General features: G+C 35.1%; 1 pseudogene across 1 annotated transcript; it reads right to left on the reverse strand.

The window, feature by feature from the left end:
* Positions 1-17162: 17162 nt before the first annotated feature.
* LOC308414659 (transmembrane protein 254-like) lies at positions 17163-17530 on the reverse strand (annotated as a pseudogene). Its single transcript has one exon. The product of its transcript is annotated as a transmembrane protein 254-like (transcript).
* Positions 17531-21000: the final 3470 nt, after the last annotated feature.

The following is a 21000-nucleotide window of genomic DNA, read 5'->3' on the forward strand; positions in this document are numbered from 1 at the left end:
CTAGAGAGATGTCATGCAGACCATAGAGAAACACAAATGTCTACTCCTCAAAAAAAAATCCAACAAAACTCTCAATTGCCATATATGGATAAAACAAGACATTCCATGATAAAACCAAATTTAAACAATTTGTATCTACTAATCCAGCACTACAAATGATTATAGAAAGAAAACTACAAAACAAGTACCAGCACTACAAATAATTATAGAAGGAAAACCCTTTTTAAAGGAATTTTAGCATAACACTATATGAATATATTTTTGTCAGTACTTAATTCTTTTAGAGGTTTGATAGCATGCATTGAAATCCCACTAGTTACCATAAGCATAAAGTACATGTAGGATAGAACATAACATGTAAACAGTCAGAGTTTTCTTGGTGAGTATAGATTAAGCATCAAGATCTTTGAATAACAAAAATTGCCACAAGGCTATTTTCTTAGCTCTAGGATTATTAATGTTTTAAGGTTCAGGTGTACCACACTCTGAGAGGGTGCTATACTTTAATTTTTTTTTTTCCTAAGAAGGACTGAGGCTTTCATCTTTTGGCTATTATTTTTCTTGAGCTTCATAAGGCCTGTGAGTTGTTCCTGGGGTGTTCAGGGCTTTCCAATGATCAGTGACAGCATATTATCTCTGTTTTTCTGTGACTGGGTTACCTCAGTCCAGATGATATTCTCTAGATGCATCCATTTTCTTAGGTATTTCATAAAGGAAGTACTACTCAGCTATTAGAAAAAATAATTGCAACCCATTTTTTTCTTACCACTTTATTAAAAAAGAAGGATACATATACAGATTCTAAATGCATTTTGGCATAAACTTATATGAATATTTTTGTCAGTAATTAAATTTTTTAGAGGTTTGATAACGTGCATTGAAATCCCACTAGTTACCATAAGCATGAAGTACATGTAGGATAGAATATAACATGAAAACAGATTTTGTGTGGGTTATAAATTAAGCATAATGTTCTGTGAATAACAAAAATTGCCATAAGGCTATTATCTTAGCTCTTGGATTATTAATGAGTTGAGGTCCAAGTGTACCACACACTGAGAGAGTGCTAGACATTTAATTTTTTTCCTAAGAAGCACTGAGGCTTTCTTTTTTTTTTTTTTTTTTTTTGGCCTTTGTTTTTCTTGAGCTTCATATAGTCTGTGAGTTGTTTCTGGAGTGTTCAGAGCTTTCTGGGATTAGTATCCTATTATCAGTGATTGCATGTTATGTCTGTTATTTTGTGACTGGGTTACCTCACTTAGGATGATATTCTCTAGATGCATCCAATTTTTTAGGAATTTCATAAAATCATTGTTTCTAATAGCTGAGTAGTACTCCATTGTGTAGATAAACCACAATTTTTGTATCCATTCAACTACTGAAGGACATCTGGATTCTTTCCAGCTCTGGCTATTATAAATAAGGCTGCTATGAACATTGTGGTGCAGTGTCTATATTGTATGTTGGAGTGTCTCTGGATATATGCCAAGAAGTGGAATAACTAAACTCTAAGACAGGTAGAGAATACACAAAAAAAGGAAAAAAAAAGAAATTAATCATCTTATAACAAAACCTAGAGGAGAAACTCACATGCATATAAATCTACTTCTAAAAAAACATAATAGGAACAACCAATCATTTGTCTTCAATATCTCTCAACATCAATCCACTTAATTCCCTCTCTTAAAAAAGAAATCACTCATATAAGCAAACAAACCCAAGCAAGATCCAGCATTTTGCTGCATTCAAAAAACACACCTAAACAACAAAGACAGACATAACTTCACAGTAAAGGGCTGGAAAAAAAAAAGGTTTCTAAACAAATGGTTCTAAGAAACAAGCAGCAGTTACATTCTAATATCCAATAAGATAGACTTCAATCAAAAGTTATCAAATATAATGGATAAAGACACTTTTATATACACCAAAGGAAAAACCCATCAAGATGAAATCTCAATTCTGAATATCTATGCCCCAATTTCTAGGGCACTCACATTTATAAAAAAAACTTTACTAAAACTTAAATGACACACTGAATCTCATACAATAATAGTGGGAGACTTCAACACCCTACTCTGAAGAATGGACAGGTACTTGAAACTGAAACTAAACAGAGACACAGTGAAGATATTAGAAGTTATGAACCTCATACACCTTCACATATGTCCAACTATTTTATAAACTCTTTGAATGGAAAATAAGAAGTTATGAACCCAATGGATTTAACAGATATATACAGAATATGTAATCCTACAAGAAAAGAATGTACCTTCTTCTCAGCATTACATGGTATCTTCTCTAAAACTGGCCATATAAATGGTCACAAAACAAGCTTTTGCAGATAAAGAAAATTAAAATAATCTTGTGCATTCTATTAGGTCACCATAGAATAAGGCCAGACTTCAATGATAACAACAACAAAAAACAAACAAACAACTGAACACTAGCATACATCTGGAAACTAAAAAACTTTCAATGATAACTTTGTCAGGAAGGAAATAAAGAAAAAGTTGAAGACTTTCTAGAATTCAGTGAAAGTGATGACACAGCATAATCATACTTACCGGACATAATGAAAGCAGTGCTAAAAAGAAAGTTGCTATTACTAAGTGCCTTCTTAAAGAAACTGGAGAGATCTCACACTAGCAACTTAATAGCACATCTGAAAGTCCTAGAACAGAAAGAATCAAGCATACAAAAGAGAAGTAGATGGCAGGAAATAATCAAACTTAGGACTGAAAGCAATCAATTATTAACAAAGCAAATAATACAAAGAATCAAGAAACCAAAAGTCGTTATTTGAGCAAATCAACAAGATAGACCAAACCTTAGCTAAATTAACTAAGTGGCACAGAGACAGTATACAAATTATCAAAATCAGAAATTCAAGGGATGCATAACAATAGAAACAGAGGAAATTCAAAAATCATCAGATCCTACTGCAAAAGCCTATACTCCACAAAACAAGAAAATCTGGATGAAATGGACAATTTTCTAGATAAGTACTGGGTACCAAAGATAAATCAGGATTAGATGAACCATGTAAACTCTCCCATAAAACCTGAAGAAATAGAAGTAATCATTAAAATCTCCCAACAATAAATAAGTAAAATAAATAAATAAATAAATAAATAAATAAATAAATAAATAAATAAATAAATAAACCCCAGGACCAGATGGATTTAGTGCATAATTCTTTCAGACCTTCAAAGGAGACCTAATACCAATACTCTTCAAACTATTTCACAAAATGGAAACAGAAGGAACACTAACAAATTCATTCTAAGAAGCCATAATTAAGCTTATACCTTAACCACACAAAGACCCAACAAAGAAAAAGAACTTCAGGTCAAATTTCCTCATAAATCTCAATGCAAATATACTCAATAAACTTCTTGCAAACTGAATCCAAGAACACATCAAAACAATCATTCACCAAGATCAAGTAGGCTTCATTCCTGGGGTGCAGGGATATTTCAGTGTTTATGGAAATCCATTAACTTTTTTTTTATTGAAAAGCTTTATTTTAAGAAACAAAGATAAATGTACAATTTTGCATAGAAGTATACAAATACATTTTTAATGTTGTAATTAAGTATTTGTGAGTACATATACATACACATATATTTATATGTAACAATAATATAGGAAAAGAGGGTACTAGTTTGAGGGGATGAGAGAGAAACTGGGGGGGTGGTAGGAAGAACAGGTGAATGTGATACAGTTTTATTTTAATTAGAATATTATTTTTCTTGAACTTGACACATTCTGTGAGTTGTTTTTAGGGTGTTCAGAGCTTTCTGGGGTTAGTATCCCATTATCAGTGACTGCATATTATGTCTGTTCTTTTGTGACTAGGTTATCTCACTCAGGATGATATCCTCTAGATGCATCCATTTTCTTAAGAATTTGGTTAAGTCATTGTTTCTGGTAGCTGAGTAGTACTCCATTGTGTAAATGTACCACAATTTTTGTATCCATTCATCTACTGAAGGACATCTGGGTTCTTTCCAGCTTCTGGCTATTATAAGTAGAGTTGCAATGAACATTGTGGTGCATGTTTTCTTATTGTATGTTAGAGCATCTCTGGGGTAAATGCCCAGAAGTGGAATAACTAGGTCTTCAGGTAGTACTATGTCCATTTTTCTGAGGAACCACCAGACTGATTTCTAGAGTGGTTGTATCAATTTACAACCCCACCAACAGTGGAGAAGTGTTCCTCTTTCTCCACATCCTCACCACCATCTGTTGTCATCTGAGTTTTGGATCTTGGCCAATCTGACTGGTGTGAGGTGGAATCTCAGGGTTGTTTTTATTTGCATTTCCCTGATGGCTAAGGATGTTGAACACTTCCTTAGATGTTTCTCAGCCATTCGATATTCCTTGATTGAGAACTTTTTGTTTAAGTCTATACCCCATTTTTAATAGGGTTTTTTTGTTTCTCTGGTGTCTCAGTTTTTGAGTTCTTTGTATACCTTAGATATTAGGCCTCTATCTGATCTGGGGTTAGTAAATATCTTTTCCACTCTGTTGGCTACCATTTTGTTTCCTTGACAGTGTCTTTAGCCTTACAGATATTTCACAATCTCATTAAGTCCTGTTTGTCAATCGTTGACCTTAGAGCTCGAGCCATTGGTGTTCTGTCAGGAAATTTTTTGCTGTATTTATGAGTTCTAAGGTGTTCCCTAATTTCTCTTCTAATAGTTTCAGTGTACCTGGTTTAATGTGGAGATCATTGATCCACTTGCACTTGAACTTTGTACAAGGAGATAAGAGAGGGTTTATTTTCATTCTGCATGCTGAGTGCCACTTGGACCAACACCATTTTTTGAATAGGCTGTCCTTTTTCCATTGAATGTTTACTGCTCCTTTGTCAAAAATCAATTGACCATATACATGAGGGCTCATTTCTTGATCTTCTATTGTATTCCACTGATCCACATGCCTATTTCTGTACCAGTACCATGCAGTTTTTAGCACAATTGCCTTGTAATATAGCTTGAGGTCAGGGATAGTGATTCCCGCAGATGTTTTTTTGTTGTTGAGGATGGATTTTGCTATTCTAGGTCTTTTGTTATTCCAGATGAAATTGCACATTGCTCTTTTCAACTCAATGAAGAACTGGGTTGGAATTTTGATGGGGATTGCATTGAATCTGTAGATTGCTTTTGGTAGGATGGCCATTTTTAAAATGTTGATCCTTCCAATCCATGAGCATGAGAGATCTTTCCATTTTCTGAGATCTTCCTCGATTTCCTTCTTTAGAGGTTTGAGTTTCTTGTCATACAGATCCTTCACTTGCTTAGTTAGAGTCACACCAAGGTATTTCATGGTTTTTGTGACTATTGTGAAGGGTATCTTTTCCCTAATTTCTTTCTCCACATGTTTGTCCTTTGAATATACGAAGGCTACTCTTTTGTTTGAGTTAATTTTATATCCACCTACTTTGCTGAACTTTTTTATCAGCTGTAGGAGTTCTCTGGTGGAATTTGTGGGGTCTCTTGAGTACCCTATCATGTCATCTGCAAATAGTGATGTTTTTATTTCTTTCTTTCCAATTTCCTTTTGTTGTTTAATTGCTCTGGCCAGGAGTTCCAGTACTATGTTTAATAGGTAGGGGGAGATTGGGCAGCCTTGTTGAGTCCCTGATTTTAGTGGGATTGTTTTAATTTTCCCACCATTAAGTTTGATGTTGGCTGTTGGTTTGCTGTATATTGTTTTTATTATGTTTAGATATGGGCCTCGGAATTTTTTTTTTCAAGACTTTTAACATGAAGGGGTGCTGAATTGTTTCAAATGATTTCTCAGCATCTATTGAGAAGACCATGTGGTTTTTTTCTTTGAGTTAGTTTATATGGTGGATTACATTGACGGATTTCCATATGTTAAACCATCCCTGCATCCCAGGGATGAAGCCTACTTCATCATGGTAAATGATTGTTTGATGTGTACTTAGATTCGGTTTGCAAGGATTTTGTTGATTTTTTTTTTTCATCAATGTTCATAAGTGAGATTGGTCTGAGGTTCTCTTTCCTTGTAGGGTCTCTGTGTGGTTTAGGAATGAGGGTAAAATCTATTAACTTAATCCACAATATAATAAACTCAAAGTGAAAAAACACATTTATCTCACTAGATACTAAAATTCTAATCTTCTATACTGCTCTCTGACCTGCACAGGTACACCATGATGTATAGACATGTATTGCTACACATGAAAGAATTATTTTCGTGTTCCTCCAATGTGAATAAGGAGAGATGTTCATCACTTCTATTTTTATCTTTTTTATTTTATTTAAAAAAACATAGATAAATGTACAAATTTGCAGCATTTTTGCAAAAAAGTATACAAATACATTTTTAAGGTTGTAATTATACTTTCATGTTTGTAAAATAAAGTTTTCTTAATTTTATTTATTTGATTCTATACATCCCTTTTAGTTAGCATTCAAAACTACCTAAATAGATAGGCTACATTTCTCTGTGAAGAGAAATCAGCTTTTATTTATTGGTTTAGATTAGAGACAATACTTTCCCGAGGACAAAATTTATAGACATTCAAATATTTTAGACACCAAATAGGTGAACAAAATTGAGGCATGAGTAGCAATGAGTAAGAAATTAATAGGTACTGGCTATGCAAAATGCCAAGATAATTGGCAGTATATGAAATTATATGTTGTATTGGATTGTATAGGCAATATAGCCATTTATTATTTTTAAAGAGAGACCTAGGGTTCTTAGCATGGCATTTACATTTGTATCCTTATTCTAGAAAAACTGTTGTTAAGTTTGCAAATTAAGTGTGAACCTCTAATCCAAAATAAAAATAGACTTCTTCAGGTAACTTAAGATAAATCTTCTGTCTAAATAGGAAGATAATAATATTTATAGAATTGATGAAAGATGCAGTAGTTTTGCCATAGGCAAAATGGTAGACAGAACAGGGCACTGGATCTTTTGGAATTGATGTTACTTGTATGGTTTCTGGGAAATGAACCAGGCTCTTTTGCAATAGCAGGAAGTGCTCTTAACCACTAAACCCATTATTTAGTCTCCAACAAGTCATTGCTTTGAAGAAGAACAAACTTTATGTACTGATAGGATGATACAAAGCCCACTTTTAATATTAACCAATTTTAACTTTGAGGGTAGCAATTTAAATTTCTTTTAGAGTATTTTCAGAAAGCTAATACTTTCATTCAATCTAGCTTGATTAGAAATAGTACCAGCTGCCTTATACATTTAACCTTTATTCCTGTATTTTTCAGAATATAATCTCATTGTTCTTTTTCTACAGAATTAATATTATTTATTACTATGGCTTTGTAATTACTCTTTATTTTGACATCATGTTTATTTTATTGCTTCAGAAGAAAATGTAAAACATAAAAATAAAAGGAGAAAGACAAGAAATGATACATAGTTAATTAAATAAGGCAAAACAATCTCTTAGCTACCAAGTAAAAAGATAGTAGAACTCTTGTAGCATAATCTTAGTTTGTTACCTTACAGACAAAAGAGATGAGAGATTCAAAAAGGGTTACATGGCTTTCTAAGCCTAATATATCTAATTTGCAAATGATCTGATCTAATAAGTCAGAGGTCATGTCTTAAGGACCAGGCACTTCATGCAGGTTCATTTCTTTAATAATTTTTTTTCTTTCTCTATAACACAACAAAAATACCCTGCAATGCCAACTCAGCTTTCACAGAGACTGCCTCTCTGCATGAAAGACCAACAGTTGCAAAAATTTGACCATAGCAAACAAAAGCTCAGTGCAATAAGGTACCCAACCCAGAAGGGTTTCCTGAGAAGGTTCTGTTGAAGGGTACAGAATTAGCTGGCAGAAATGAGTAAACAATTGACATTGGAGAAGAAAATAGTTGCTGCTGATAGATCTACCCTTGACATTTCCTTTTTAGTAAATTTGTTCATTTTCTTTTCACACCCATAGTGAGGTGTGATTGTAATATTTGGTGTATTAATATTTTCACACCTGAATTGTCAAGATCATCACAATACCAGAAGAGCTTTAGAAAGGAAGCACAAATTTCAAGAGAAAAGTCAGAGTGACATAAAGTTTTAATGTTTTTATTTTACTGTTAAACAATACAACACTTATTACAATCTAAATGGAAATATCTGTATCCATGTATTTAAAATTGTTAAGAGCAGAGGGGAAAGGAAACACATATGTTTCCAAATAAGAGAAATACATTTGTCTATCAATGATTTTTTCTAAGTAGAATTGCTATTGATTTTCTTTTTGCTTTTTAATTTGTTTACTTAAATTACTAGTTAAGTGTTACATAATTAATAGTTGCTAGGTGTAAGTTGTAAATGAAATTTACCACAATTTTATCAGCATTTGCTAAGTCAAAAAGATGATTTGTTGGTACCCATGTGTTTTTCTTAGAACTTTGGTGTGTTATTTTGTTTCGTTGTGGCTTTTTGCTTTTTGAGACAGGGTCTCAGTAACTTTCAGAGGCTGGTAGACTTAGAATTCTCTTTCTCCCTCCCATTGGCTGTATTTTATATTTGTAATACCACTCATGTCTCTATTTGTTATTTTCATAACTATATGGACTGATGCCTACTTACAGATCCAAGTACACAAAATAAATTCTAGCTTATTAGAATTACTAAGGCTCAACTTTTACAAAATTTTTGAGAATTAAATTTAATAATTGTTACCATGTATCTAAAAAATTTAATGTACTTTTATAATCTGGTCAACATTGAAAGAGCCATTTATCCACACTGCTGTAACAAGCTTTCTTAGATATTATGCTATTTAGAGAAAATAAGTGCAGTCTCTTGATAAGTTTGGAAATGGCAAGAAAATGTTTGATTATCATAGCTAAAGTTTGATTATCATAGCTATTTTCATAACTAGCTCCATGCTGACAAAAGTGTTCCTTTTATAACAAAGCATTATAAAATGCTCAATTTAGGTCAAACTATTATAAATGAAATTTATTTTAAATTTAGGATAAATAATTATCACAACATTATCTCCCAAGACATGATACTTTCTGAAAATTCTATATTATGTATTTTGTTGCTGCTTTTTAACCTTTGATATACATATCACTTACGAAGGCAATAAGCCAATGAATGAGCCATTGCTGGAAAATTATGCTGAAATATAGTAATTTGATTGCATAACTTAGTGCATCTGTGAAAATATGTGGATTTTCAAGTATCTGTTTCATGCCCTAAAAGGAGCAGACTTAGTTCTGGCCAAAATTGAAACATAAATAATTATTAATTGCTGATTAACTTTAATATGCAGACCTCAGGCAAACTCACAAAACAGTAAACTTATTAGACTAAATGTGATCGTGTTTTCTGAGTTGATTTTCAGGGTGAATAATTGTTCTTTTCATTTGACTTTAGTTTTATTTACTCTGTTTAGTGTGAACCCAAGGCTCATTGTCAATCCCTTTGCATTAGCTCTTGTTTGCAATATGTTGGATAATTTAGTTCACCAAGGTAGCTCTAAATAATAGTTTATAGAAGCAAAAACTTGTTAGTAATTTGTAGATAACTATTTATTTAAAGGGGGTAGGTGTTTACATATAGGTCAGAAAGAAGCTTACTCACAGTGGAAGATAGAAAATCCAATTAAATGATGAGTTTCTGAATGAGGATGAGAAATAAACACACACACACACACACACACACACACACACACACACACACACGCACACACCCGCGTGCGCACTCACAAACATTTACAAAAACAAATAGAAAGATCAGCATTTTTTAATGGGTTCCCTCTCTTTGCTTCTGTGGGGAGAAAGTACTTCAGTCAGATATTACCAGCGTTGAAGTCATTACTGAGTCTATGGGCAGATGGCTGGCCGATAATTGTTTATAGGGACAGATGGCAGCTCCTTGTACCCTCTTTCTGGTTTCTGTGTTTTTAAAGCTCAGCAGTTGTAATGTGAAGCCTTCATAGGACCATAAAGTACAAACCACTTTAAATAACTCTGAACCAGGATTTTGACTGATGCACTTCAAAGAAATAGTCACAGTTTGAAACTCCATCTGCAAAAATGAAAGGTGTATAGCCTTGCAGGTGATAACTTGCAGGACTATCAGGCTAATACAGCAAGGTCTACATACAAACATTTAAAATGATACAAATACAATAAATATTGGAATGCAATATTTTTTTATCACCATTCAGTGGGCAAAAGAAAACTGCAAACTTTGAGTATGGATTGTATAATCAAACATCGGTAAATGTTAAGCAGATAATTAGATTTCATGATTGGTAGGCATGTACTATCCTTAGATGACAATCTAATGGGAAGACAGCAGATATACATACAAAAACATGAATAGCTCATTGGAGTAGAGGAAGATAGTTCCAAATGCCAAGTAACATACAATATAGCTTTAAAAGTTTAAACATGGATATGACTGTGGATATAACCATTTATTGAGAATGAGTCAGTCAGCATATCTTGGGCAAATAAAGGACTGGAAGAGGTTTTGCTGATAGAACGAGGCCTGTGCAAAGACACAGATCATGATGCACAGACTGTGTTCTTGCTCACTGTATAATATGAATATATTATCTTTCTAGCTTTTCTCCTATTTTTATGTCCTTTCCTGGTGGAATAAAAAACCCTAAACAGTGCATTTATTTGATTGGTATAAAATAATTTAAAAGAAGAGTAGCCACTGCTGGATATCACTGACATGAATGGTGCCCTACTGTTATCAAAGATTGAAAGGTTGGAATATTACAAGGATTTTTATGATTGCAAATGGTAAATCTTTAAAATTGTGATAAAATTCGTGAAGGAATAGTCAATGTATTGCCATGACAACTTATTTGTGAGAGGCTAAAAATTGTGTGTAGGGTAAGTAAAACAGATTGGAAAGATGGGAGCCATACAATTAAATTGGCATTTGCAATATGGAAATAACAAAGAGGAGAGACACTGATGGCATTTGGTAATAAGGAAGATAAAATGTATTGTGGAGTACATATTGTGCAGTAATACTCTGTGTGATAAAAGTAGATGAGATTGCTAAAGACAATTGTACAAAAGAAATGGTAAAGTGATGAAAATTAAAGCTTTGGAGCCACATCTACATTTTCAAGCTGATTGTTAAAACTCTCTCTCTCTCTCTCTCTCTCTCTCTCTCTCTCTCTCTCTCTCTCTCTCTCTCTCTCTCTCTCTCTCTCTCTCTGTGTGTGTGTGTGTGTGTGTGTGTACACATATCTTTTTAGTATTTGTAGGTATAAAGTGGTATTTTTCTCCCCTCATTGTAAATATAGTCTCCTTTATGTTCTTCTTTTGTTATTTTACAAGAAATAAAAGTATAAACTCTACAAAGCATTCCTTTAACTAGATGTTATAAAGAAGCTGCCAAACCAAAAAAAAACCCCACATAACCCAGTAAACAATAACAAGCCACATAAAGTAAAATAAACAATCAAACAAGCACATAAATTGTGTGCTTGAAAGAGCAGAAACACACTTATTTTTGATTCTGCTGAAATATTTTCTATATCTCAAAGGAAACAAATGCAGCAGGCCCAATCTTACACAAATCATTTTGACTTTCCTAAATCGTTTTTATCAAGATCAAATAACAGTATATGTTGCAGTAATGTTGTTTCACACTTATTTCTGTTTACTGTAGATTACTTTTACAGCCAGATGTCTAAGATCCTTGCCAGATATTAAACACAATTCAAATATAGAAGGAGTATGAACTATGAGTTGCTTACTGGCAGACAGGTACAGAAACTTACACCCAAGCATAGAACTGAGGAACAGGACCCCTATGGAGGAATTAGGGGAAAGGATGAAAAGAGCTGAAGGCTGGATAACCCCATAGAAAGACCTACTGTACCCCTGTACTAACCTGTACCCCTGGGAGCTCCCAGAGACTGAGCCACCAACCAGAGAGCATACACACAGGCTAGTCCTTGGCCCCAGGTATATACACATAGCAGAAAACTGACATGTCTGGCCTCAATGGAAGTAGATGGGCCTAACCCTTGAGAGACTTGAAGCTTCAGGGAAGAATTTGCCCAAGGCAGGGGAGCACCCTTTCCAAGGCAAAAGGAAAGGTTAATGGGATAAGAAACTATGAGAGGGGACCGAGAAAGGGAGCAATAGTTAGAACAAAAATAAATAATAAAAATATTCAAATATTAAATCAGGTAAACATTTGTCTTATTCCCTACCTTAGGAATAAAGCAGACTTTCACATGAAATGAGAACTAAATAAATGTTTAGATGGTGTTTTGAATTTTAATATATACATTAAATAATATATATTAGCATCATTACTGGTATTATATTTATAATTTTTAAATATATATTTTAATGATTGACATTTGTTTGTATTAAGAATCTTTTGAGATATGTTAAATGTACTTTGTACCAAGCCATTCCACCTATATCAGATCCTAATTATTGGGAGAGGTAATAGCACATGTTGAGATTCCTTTTTGTTTGCTTAATTTTTTGTTTTACTTTAAAGACTCTGTAGTCTAGGATATCTTTGAACTCACTATGTAGTAGAAGCTATCCTATAACCCTGAGGATTCTCTTGCCATAGCCTTCTGAGTACAGTTATTCCATGAATATGGAATTCATTATGCCTAGTGAAGCTCTTGGAATAATTATGATGGCATTGAGGCTTTCTCTAGGAAAGAAACATTCAATCCGTGGAAGAGAACAAATCCATTCTTCAGTTGATATTGCAAAATTTCACCCATTGCATGTTCTCTATGATGTATCATCAACAATTCTCAAAACTCGAATTTCATTTCCTCCTTTAGTAACAAAAAACATGTCCACTTACTTCATTCCCCGAGCTCCTGCCAGAATCCAGTGGATATGTAAAATACTTTTCATTCTTTTGTTGGGGGTGTGGGAGTGCTAGATGCCATAGTACACACTTTCCACATGAAAACATGTAAGTTAAGTAATATTTCACAACAGGTTCATCCATAAATATTTCACAAGCAAATCCTTAGCAAGAAAGCCACTTAATCAGACCCCCTAAGTTTTAAGAAGTTAGTACATTATTTTAACTACAATTACTATATTAATATGGAAGGTTACTTTTCAGATTTGAAACTCAAATCAGGCATCCATCCTATGTCTCACATGGAAGATTAGAGGGCAGGAGAGGTGCTACATTATCATACCTTCAAAAATCGATAATAAAAGTTACAGATCATTGGGGATAATAGGAAAATCCAATTACAGTGCTACAAATTCAAAATATTCAACTTGAAACATGTAGTAATTAAAACTTTTGCAGCATACAGCCTGGTTGAAACAAACATTGTCTCTTCAACAGGATCCCAGAAATCATGGACTCCAGTGTTCTCCACTTAGTTTCTTGTGCAATTAAGAAAAGAGAAGAACCTTATTTTTTGTCTTGACATAATACCTGTCAGAAACGATATTCCCCATACATCTGTTCAGCTATTTAATACCAATTATTGAAAGTGACTTTGTCAAAAATACAAAGTTGATGGTACAGAACACTTGATCAAAGCCCTTATTTGTATTCCTTTATTGCTTGGAAGTTATGAGTAGAAACTATTCTCACAATAACACATTGAAACCCTAGAGCATTATTTTGTTGGGCAAGAGCCTATGCAATACTAGACGGCTCTTAAAGCAGATAATGGAATAGCTTTCTGATATTGCATTGGAAATGGAACTTTAGGTATTATTTCTAGACACATCTCTTAACTTTTGTTTTCTGAGTAGAATGTCTACATGACTCACTATTCCATACCCTTGCAATTAAATTATTTTGGTGGGAGATAGGCAATTTAAAAAAAGAAATTTGTCCACAGAAGGCACTGTTCTCATACACCCATTCTGTAAGAGTTCAAGCTAGGAAGCAAAAACTGTTCATGTTAACCATAATTAATTATTATGAGAGTGTTACTTATCTCACCTGAGTGACCACAAAGAAAAAGGAAAAGGCAATTGCAATTGTGATAAGTCATACTTTAAGCTTAAAGTGACACCTGGGGACTATTAACACAGCCTCATTTTAAAAGGTCCAATCTCTCAATATTATATTATTGGAATTATTATCATCTAAGTTGCATCTAGAAGGAACCACATAGCACATGTCAGGAACTCTGTGGTTTAGTAAAAGATCTATCAACAAATTATCAAACCACACAGGTAATTAAGAGCTTCATTGGGGATGGATAGAGTTTAAGGTACATTTGAATATGTAAGCACCAATGAAATTAATTAAGCAATATAAATAAAATAAACCAAATGCATATGTGTTAGTCTTTTTTTTTCTCAACCTCTGTAACTATAGTCAAAATATTTCACCATCAGATTTAAGCATGCCCAGGCCTTGATGCAGTTCTGATGGAGGAAGTTAAATTTTCATTAATAATAGTGAGAATTTTGGGTTTCAGATATTCTACAGTATGTTTGAAAAGGTTAACTATTTTAATTCACAGTATAATCTTGTGAAATAGAGCCTAATACTTATTTCACAGAGAAATAATCACAAAGAGGTTAATTTTTCAAAGTATCTTAGCTACAATTATTCTAGTTGGTCTGATATGTTTGATTCAACAAGAGATATTTATTTTCTACAAACTTTGATACTCATAAATTGTGCAGTTTCTGTCCAAAGCCAACTGGCAATTAATTTAAAAAGTATTTATTTTCCTACTCTACAGAATTATGTTGAAACCAAAATGTTCATATCTAAATTTTTGGGTAAAAGCTAGGATTTGCTAGTGAAAGATTTTCCCTTTGGGAAAGTGTGACTGTATTAGCTATGGCCTTTGCATAATAATGAGGTAACACACAAGGTTAAATTTATAGAAAAATGTGCACATTGAAATCTTTTAAAGAGAAAATGAACAACATGTACCATAATACTGAATGTAAAAACAAATGCTATGTGCTCTTTCTTACCACCTATTCTCCATATTTCCTTTAATTGTGGTACTCAAGACCAAAATTATTGCCACCTGTATTCAAAAAATAATATCTTCCACTAAGCTATCCACCTCCAGAACCTTCACTTAATTCTTACTAATTGATATAATAGTGCCCTTAAATAAATTCAATAATGTTGCCCTAGAGAATTATATAAATTAATTTATCTCTTTACATGATTTATTCTTAATAATTTTGTTGTGAAAAAATGCAGGCCACAAAATTTCCTGGAAAGCTACATAGCATAAAATCAGTTGTTATAAGGCAATTTACCCCATACCCAACATAGGCTAAGATTCAGCTATACCTTAAGTGCTTAGACTTTAGTTCTCAAATAGATAATTTTCTTTTCCTTAAAATATTATTAAAAGAAGTTTTGCATGCAATATATTTTATCATATATCTCCATTCATAAAACAATTAAAATCTCAGTACGAAAAAAATCAGAAAGCAAGGTGAATCAAAGCAAAAGTCCCCAATACCCAAACTCCCCCCAAACAAAACCAAAGCCAAACATATGCAGTTCATCTGTGTTGGCCAATAACTCCAAGACACAAGGTCAGCTTTGCAGTATGTCACAAAGTTACATGCTACTTGAGGAAACTGATTTTCTCTTCTGGCAGAGATCAATTTCAAATAGCTTCTTAACTAGGAGCAAAACTTTATGTCTACTTCCCCCTCTCAGTACAGAATGTTTTTTCATGTGAAACTGTGAAGTCTTTTTTTTTTTTTCTTTTTGTTCTCATTGCAACTTTATGGAAAGTCAATAATTCAGTGTAGACATCGACCATCACTGTCCTTCATCCTTGAATCTAGAAATTAAAAGCAGCAGAGCTGGAAAAGATAAGCAGGTGACATTAAAGAGTTTCTTTTAATTATTGGATATTTTCCTCTGCTACATATGCAGCTGGAGCCATCCTCTCCTCCACCTTTCCTTTCCTCCATTAAGGTGCCTCCTCTTCCAACCACCCTCTCCTACCTCAGCACTTTGGCATTCCCCTACACTGGGGAAACATGCTTTCACTGGACCAAAGATCCCTCCTCCCATTGATGCCAGAAAATGCTATGCTCTGCTGCATATACACCTAAAGCCATAGGTTTCTCATCATGTGTGCTCATTGATTGGTGTTTTACTCCCTGAGAGCTGAGGAGGATTTGGATGGTTGATAATGTTGTTCTTCCCATGGGGTTTCAAACCCTTTCAGCTCTTTCCATCCTTTCTGTAGCTCCCTCATTGAGGTCCCTGTGTTCAGTCTGATGGCTAGCTGCAAGCATCCTCATCTGGATCAGTATGGCTCTGAAGAATATATAATAGATATATTAAAAAGAAAAAAATAGGTTCATATCAAGTTCTTTTCATGTTCTATTAATTATGATCTCTCATTTTTTTGTACTTTTATACTTTATTTCTGTCTCAGATGTTCTATTCTTAGCCATGAACAGTTACATACACAAATGCAATGTGTGAATATACAAATAAGTCCAATACTCTTCAGAAGGTTCAGCTATGGCTTTATCCTTCCTTTTCCTACTTTTTCTTACAAAGGACAACATTTAATTGAGGCTGGTTTACAGTTTCAGAGGCTCAGTCTATTATCATCATGCTAGGAAGCATGGCAGCGTCCAGGCATGGTGCTGGAAAAGGACCTGAGAGTTCTACATCTGATCTTAAGATGGCCAACCAGGAGAAGAACATTTCACACGGGCCGGACTTTAGCAAATACATGAGACCTCAAAGTCTGGCCTCCACAGTGACACACTTTCTCTAACAAGGCCACACCTTCTCCAATAAAGCCATACCTCCTAATAGTGCCATTTCCCATGGGCCAAGAATGTTTAAACTACCACACGAAGCAAAGGTGGACCCACAAACAAATCTAGTTTGTCTGTCTCAGCCAAAAGGCAAGGAAATGGTTCACTTAGGACCTCAGAAAAGTGGCCTCAGGCCTTTTTCAGGCTGGAGGTCTGAAGAGTTTGAAGGGCAGAGACTTATTTCTTTCTTAAACAGCAAAAAGTCAAACCAGGGTTGGCCGGAGCACCAAAATAATAGTAAATACAGTATCTCAGGCAGGTTTATAAAACAGACACTGCCTAGAAGACAGGGAGGTCGTCATGGAAACCAGGACCCACTGAAAGGAGGGCTTGAAAGAGTGGAGAGAAACACCCCTCCCATCCCATTTTCTCCTTTAATTGTGTTTTTGGTGCTTTGATCTATACAAAAGCAGGAGAGAGAGAGAGGCTATTCCTAACAGAAAAGTCTGTAGGAACCAGAAGAGCTGGGCCTGTCTGTGATTCCTTTATGCCTGCATAATGCCAGGGCATACAAAGACTCTCCCACATGAACTAGTCATACAAGCCAATACCCATTCCCTAGAAAGGTGTGATAGTGGTCCACCAAATACTTCGTGAAGGGACCCTGGGGCCCAAGGCTATGATAAGGGATACTCTGAGGCCAGAAGACAACCCACGTGTAGTAGCCGAAGAAGGCGGTGATGACCGCAAACCAGAACAGGCTACCCCTCTGGAAGTAACTGGCACGTGTGGCCGTCCCCATCGCGGCAATGACACCACCGGACGGTCTCCTGCACCCTGTGGAAGGTGGCCAGGGCGGGGCGAATGGCTCCCTGGGCACCAGACCTAGAAGGTTTGGCTGTGGTGACCTGGGCTGGAGACATTTCTCAATTTCAGTTAGAGTAGCTGCTGTTTAAGCTCCATGAGGTTCCGGCAGCTCCTAAAGAACATATCACTGACAACAAAATGACAAGAGGAAAGTGAAAGAGTATATCCCAAGGAAACCAAGACAACCTGGCAACACCAGTACCCAGCTCTCCCATAACAGCAAACATTGGAATGCCAAACACTCCAGAAAAAGAAGACATAGACCTGAAATCATACCTCAAGATGCTGATAGAGATACTTAAACAAGAACGGGAGGAAAAGCAAAAAAGATTCAGAAGCTTTTAAAGAGGAAACAAGAAAAACACTGAAAGAACTAGAGGAAAACAGAACCAAAGATATGAAGGAATGGAAGTGGGAATTTAAAATGGAAATTGACACAATAAAGAAAACACTAAAAGAGGTAACCCTAGAGGTAGAACACCTAAAAAAGAAATCAGGAGTCACAGAAGCAAGCATTTCCAAAAGATTACAAGAGATCGAAGAGAGAATCTCGGGGGCAGAAGACAACATTGTAAACATAAACAAAACAGCCAGAGAAGATGCAAAAAACAAAAAGCTCCTAACCCAAAATGTCCAGGATATCCACGACACAATGAAAAGACTGAACCTAAGGATAATAGGAATAGAAGAGGGAGAAGAGTATCAACTAAGAGGCACAGTAATTATCTTCAACAAAATCATAGAAGAAAACTTCCCTACCCTCAAGAATGAGATGACCACGAGCATAAAAGAAGCCTTCAGAACTCTAAATAGCTTGGACCAGAAAAGAAATACCTCTGGACACATAATAGTCAAAACACCAAGTGCTCAAAGCAAAGAAAGAATACTAAAAGCAGTAAGGGAAAAAGGTCAGGTAACATATAAAGGCAGGCCAATCAGAATCACACCCGATTTCTCAACAGAGACTATGGAAGCTAGAAGAGCCTGGACAGACATCATGCACACCCTAAGAGAGCACAAGTGCCAGCCCAAGCTGCTATACCCAGCAAAACTATCAATCACCATCGGTGGAGAGATGAAGATATTTCAAGACAAATCAAAATTTACACAATATTTGACCACAAACCCAGCACTACAACGAATTATAGGGGGAAAATCAATACAATGAGGGGAACTAATCCTAGTGAAAACAAGAAAACTCCTAAGCAAGAAAACCAAAAGAAGAAAAAGACACAGACACAACTCAAACTAAAAAAGCAATAATAGCAGGAAACAGAAACCACTATTCCTTGATATCTATTAACATAAATGGACTCAACTCCCCAATAAGGAGACATAGGCTATCATACTGGATACATAAACAAAATTCAGCCATTTGCTGCATACAGGAAACTCATCTCAGAGACAAAGACAGACACTATCTCACAGTAAAAGGGTGGGGAAAAAACTTCCAAGCAAACAGCCCGAAGAAGCAAGCTGGAGTGGCTATTCTAATATCGAATAAAGTAAATTTCCAACCAAAAGTTATCAAAAAAGATAAGGAAGGACACTTTTTACTCACTACCAGGGAAATCTGTCAGGAGGAACTCTCATTCCTTAACATATTTGCTCCAAATAAAAAAGCACCCACATTCATAAAAGAAACCCTAATAAAGCTTAAAAAATATATTTCACCCCACACAATAATAGTGGAAGACTTTAATACCCCACTCTCTCCAATGGACAGATCATGGAAACAGAAACTGAACAATGACACTGTAAAACTAGCAGAGACTTTGAACAAACTGGAATTAATAGATATCTACAGAACATATCATCCTAAAGTAAAAGAATACACCTTCTTCTCACCACCCCATGGCACCTTCTCGAAAATTGACCACATTATTGGGCACAGAACAAGCCTTCATCGATATAAGAAGATTGAAATACTCCCATTCATCCTCTCAGATCACCATGGTCTACTGCTGGTCTTTAACAACAACAAAGACAACAAAAAGCCCACATACACATGGTAACTAAACAACGCTCTGTTAAATGATAGCAGGGTCAAAGAAGAAATAAAGAAAGAAACTAAGGATTTTCTAGAATTCAATGAAAATGAAAACACAACATACCCAAAACTATGGGACGCAATGAAAGCAGTACTGAGAGGTAAACTCATAGCCCTAAGTGCTTACAAAAAGAAACTGGAGAGAGCTTACATCAGCAACCTGACAGCACAGCTAAAAGCCCTAGAACAAAAGGAAGCAGATATACCCAAGAAGAGTAGAAGGCAAGAAATAATCAAAATTAGGGCAGAAATAAACCAAATATAAACAAAAAGAACCATTGAAAAAATCAACAAAATCAAGAGTTGGTTCTTTGAGAAAATCAACAAGATTGATAAACCCCTAGCCAGACTAACTAGAGGGCAAAGAGAGAGTATACAAATTAACAAAATCAGAACGGATAGTGGAGACATAACAACTGCAACTGAGGAAATTCAAGAAATCATCAGATCCTTCTACAAAAAGTTATACTCCACAAAATTGGAAAATCTGGAGGAAATGGACGAATTCCCAGACAGATACAAGATCCTAAAATTAAACCAGGACCAAGTAAACCATCAAAATAAACCTATAACACCTAAAGAAATAGAAGAAGTCATCAAATGTCTCCCAACCAAAAAAAAAAGCCCAGGTCCAGCAAGTTCAGTGCAGAATTTTATCAGACATTTATTGCGGATATAACTCCAATACTCTCCAAACTATTCCAAAAGATAGAATCAGATGGAATACTACCTAACTCATTTTTTGAGGCTACAATAACCCTCTTACCTAAACCACACAAAGACCCTACAAGGAAAGAGAACTTCAGACCAATCTCACTTATGAACATTGATGCAAAAATACTCAACAAAATCCTTGCAAACCGAATCCAAGAACACATCAAAATGATCATTCATCATGACTAAGTAGGCTTCATCCCTGGGATGCAGGGATGGTTTAATGTAAGGAAATCCATCAATGTAATCCACCATATAAACAAACTCAAAGAACAAAATCACATGGTCATCTCACTAGATGCAGAGAAAGCATTTGACAAAATTCAACACCCCTTCATGTTAAAAGTCTTGGAAAGAACAGGAATCCAAGGTCCATACTTAAACATAATAAAAGCAATATATAGCAAACCAACAGCCAACATTAAACTTCCTGTGACTGGACCCTTTCAGTCTTCATCTGTGCCCAGAGCTAGGTGCTCCCGACACCCACAAGACCCAAAAACCTGCCTGCATGTAGCTCAGCATGCACAAACTCTCTCAACCCTAAGCCCACCAGCTCATAGGCCCACAGGAGGGACAAGCTTCAGTCAGTGGCAGCAAAACCAACTACTCTCACAGATAAAAAATGACAAGAGGCAAAT

The sequence above is a fragment of the Micromys minutus genome, assembly GCF_963924665.1.
Source record: "Micromys minutus genome assembly, chromosome: X".
In the NCBI taxonomy this organism is placed as follows: domain Eukaryota; kingdom Metazoa; phylum Chordata; class Mammalia; order Rodentia; family Muridae; genus Micromys; species Micromys minutus.